The sequence below is a fragment of the Platichthys flesus genome, chromosome 8 (assembly GCF_949316205.1).
Source record: "Platichthys flesus chromosome 8, fPlaFle2.1, whole genome shotgun sequence".
Lineage (NCBI taxonomy): Eukaryota > Metazoa > Chordata > Actinopteri > Pleuronectiformes > Pleuronectidae > Platichthys > Platichthys flesus.
Genome location: NC_084952.1, coordinates 24705694 through 24710144, shown reverse-complemented (window position 1 = coordinate 24710144; position 4451 = coordinate 24705694).

Sequence of the window (4451 nt, the reverse complement as noted above, 5' to 3'; positions counted from 1 at the left end):
TGTTGATTTATTGGATATACAAAAGTCTATAGAGACATCAGCAAGCTAAGGTATGTTATCTGAAAGAAACAGACAGTCAGGGACATTAGACGAATGCATCAGTTCTCACATTCTCCATCAATATATGAATTTCTACCATGCAAATACAAACTGACAGCACTTGTCATATTACTTTTGTAATAATTGTTCTGTTTTTTTTTTTAGATAACTTAAACATGTTTTTCATAGACGTTACCACGTTAAGAGACATATGGTGTATATCAGGTACAGTGTGTGTATAGGATAATGCTTACTGTTTTATTAAAGTAAAACTAAAAACACTTACATTGAATTGTTCCCTTTTTAGTTTTTTTTCCACTAAAGCTATAATTATTTATCATGAAACAGTGATTGGTGTCCTGATGGGCGTGGATGGGCTCTGCTGTTGTCTTCTGAGTCTGTTTTCCTCCCAACAAGTCTGTGATGAGCTCTGCTGTGTTTGTTTGCAGATGTCTCTTCAAAAACATATGTCCCACCAACTTGACCTGTTGAGAATGCTGAAGTCCTCATGATAACAAACTTGTCAGAGTCATGTTGGTCCAAGTCTGTTACTAGTCTATTTGCCACCGAATTATCATCTCGGCAACAGCCAAAGATGACAGCCAAAGGAGGCTGAGGAACTGATGCTCTCACTATCCACCATGAGGAGTTAACAAGTACACTATGCACAATGAGCACAAGGCAATCCAAATAAACTCCATCGTTGGTGACTGACCACAAATTTCTATTTACTTAGTGTAACATTTATTCAATGGTCAGACAACATGAAATGTGCATAATTCCCAATAGCTAATTGGTCTGAATAGGTGATTTAGTCACAGACTGTAATATCTAAGTGATTTTTGAGTTTCATAAACATCAAATGATATTCATGGATGTCCATATTAAACATATACTAATATATCAAGATCATTCACTGGATAACAGTCACCTTCAAAGCTTTAACATTCTCTAGAGTAACACAAACAGCAAAGGATTCAAACTGTCTCTCTTCATTTTCTAGGTGTTGAACCCTGAATATGTGATGTGGCAGAGCGATTGGAACTCCTTTCCAGGAACGTCAGCAACAACCGTTTGCCAAGTACTGGCATGCCCCAGATGTGAGCGAGTGTCACTGATTGAGCTATTACTAGCCAAGTACCCACCAAGACTTCCCCCCGGCCATCTTGCACCCCTCACCACCTCAACCAGCAGCCAGCGTCGATAGCTGTCGGTTCAGCTCGTAACGTTCTCCCAACATTCCTTTGATCTTAATGGAAATCAGCATGCTAATCTGGGTGAGTGTAGTGAGGAGATTCCCGGTGGGAGCTCTGTTCACTTTGACAAAACTTCCATGGTTGTTCCTTACATCTGAGTGGAGATTAGCCGCAGCATAGCCACCAAAACCTTAACAACCCTGCATGCTGGTTTATGATTGGCTTGCTCCCTGGCTTGTTGTGTGCCCACAGAAACAATGTGGGGATTATAAGGGCACGTCTGTCTAATTACAGCACACGCCCATGTACACTAGAACAGAGTGTCTCCAGTCATCTACAGTAGCTTCTTGTACTTTCATGTCTTTTCAGTTGAAGGCTTATCCTGCTCTGGTGATCTATTTCTAATCTCAACATGGAGCTATATTTAACTAATAATGGAACAAACTTTCTCTTCCTAAGACATTGTTCCTTCTCAACAGTATCCCTTACACATTCCATACAAATGATCCCTCCTCTCTGCTTTCTGTCTTATCTCTTCCCCTTGATTCCTCTGTTTCTTATCAGCCTAATTTATTCCTACTTCTCTCCATCTCTAACCCTCTATTTCTTACAGATTTCTCTCCTTTCCTACCAGCTTCTCAACAAATCATCCTTCCTTTCCTATGTCCCATCTTACTTTACTGTGAGTCCCACCTCAAATTGTTATTCCATTATTTCCCCTTAATGTTTCAGTACTTTTCAAATTAGGTGTCTGTTTTATCCCCACACACACTCTGGGCCCCCCTCCCCCCTCCAACATATTCTTTTAAATTGCAAAGGGCTGTGTCCAATAATTTTGACAATCCCATTGCCTTGATCACACCGTAATTTGCTTTTGTGAAGAGGTTGTTCGCAGAGACTTTTTTTTTTTTTCCCCATTTGCACAATTCACAGTGTCTTTCACCCCTTATGACTGCAGTCCTGTACCTTCTCCATTAACTGTAGCTGGTAAGGACAGCTGTAAACCCTTCCACCTATTTGGGCACCACTTCAAACGCAGTACGTTTAGAGCTTGTTCTTGCTGTTATTCCCAAGCGTATTCACTCAGTCCACACATTATCATCTACAGCTTCATGTTTTCTCCTGCTTCTCCTAAGTCTCTAGCCTTTCTTCGCCCCAGTATGTGTGTTTGTGTGTGAGTTTGGTTATTTACATATCTGGCTACCTGCCAGTTCACAAACGTACATCTTGGCTGCGAGGGTCTCCGCGGTCAGCCAATCAAATATTCCCACAGGTCAAGAGTGAGGAATGATACCGGTGTTACAAACCACCATAATGCTGGGATTTGTCCCCCCGGGCCACCACTGCTCTCATTCAGTGAGCTGTGGTGTGTGTGGATGTAAATAGAAAATCCACTCTGATTTGATTGTGACTCTGCCTTTGATGATAACCATGATAACAAGTTCCAATTAAAGGGGCTCCCGTTTGAACAAAGGCTGCATGTCAGCTGCATTTTCACTGACTTCATATTGTGACAAGAAGACAGATAATGACGTTTCTGTTCCCCTGCAGTATTTACCACTGAGTCTGCTTCCATCAGTGCTAATACAGTATTCTAAGGTCCCCTGCAAGCGCTGGGTCCTTTCTCTGCTCAAATCCAAAACAATGTGTGACAGAGTGAAGGGCTAAAAGTGATAGTCTAATTGAAGAAGCTGCTATGTAAGAGTGATAGATTGGTAACTAGGATAACGTTAGTCACCCACCCCTCACCAGTGTGTCAGACTTTATCATAGAGCCAGTAGGGCCCAAGTCCAGACAGCCAACCACTTGGCAAACACCATCAGATGTTATTAAGCTACATTAAGGCCACCATTTCAATGCTGTATCTGAAGGGATGCAGACAAGCCCAAGTTTTCACTTTTGACAACCAATTTTCTGTCTTCAGTTTGGCAAGAGGGATTAGTGGAATGTTTCCACTTAATTTTCCCTCCTTCCTTCAATTCTGCTATCTTCCCATCCCTCCTTTTTAAATCCTAACTATGATCACTTTATTTTCCCCTTCACAGATGCTGGCCAGAGATAGCTGGCCAGCCAGGGACAAGTTAGCTGGTCATGAAAATCTTCAAAGTCCTGAAAGTCCAGAGCAATTCTAATCTGTGAGCTGTGAATCTTTTCTGTGCTCTTTTTGGCTCTCTGCGTCTCTGCAGTCTCTTCAGTTTTCTCCCTGTTTGCTTCATGCCAGTGCAGTGAAGGGGATGGCATGATGTCTAGTGAATTATTCAGATCTAGGGAGCTAAATCTGAAGCTGCTGCAGCATCTGAGGCCTTTTGACTGGATGCCCCCAGGGGCATGCTCAAACCAGCATGACCCTTCTCTCTGCCATACACTAATGCACATGCACTTACACAGTCCCACACAGGGACATATTAACTTACTCACAGGGGCATGTATACATGGAAGGGCAGGAGAGCTACTGGCAAAATAAAACTGTGATTTCCAGGGTAAGTGCTAATGTATTATGAAAAAAATATCACGCATGTATTTAGCTGACAGGTGGTAACTAGTTGGATTAAAGCCTGCGTATTGCTCCCAACAAACTGTAATGCTGACTTGAATCTATATGGAAGAGTTGGCAGAGGAAAGAACATATTGAACATTCTGGATTTCCAGGAATAGTATCAGAACTGGACATAGAATCTGACCTCCTTATGGCAGAACAGTTAGTACAGGTAAACTACATTCAAAACAAGAGAAAAGGTTGTGTTGTAATCACAATAATCTTATATCCTCTAAAGAACTACCACATTGCATCAGAGTTATATTATGGCCAATTTGTGTTCTTCTAATTTCATGATAGGCTATATCGATGCTGTCTCTTTATAAGCTTAAGCAGTCATTTGCCATGACATAAAGGTTTACTCTTTGTCACATATTGATATCGAGAATAAAATGCAGTGCAAAACATCTTTTAGAATCTCATGTATTAATGGGACAGCTTAACCAAGCGTTTGGTCAAGTGTTTGTTAATCAAAATGTGCAGACATTCTGTGGAGTACATGACAAAGATGAACCTGTCCATGTCATAGCTAAACTATGGATGGTGCTTACAGAGTACCTGAATCCGGCAAGGTTTTACGTCTGGAGTTTGCAAATGTGATATATGAAGAGTATGGCAATCTATTCATATGATTTTAATTGACACATAAATATGTTAAACATACAAATAGTAGACATGTT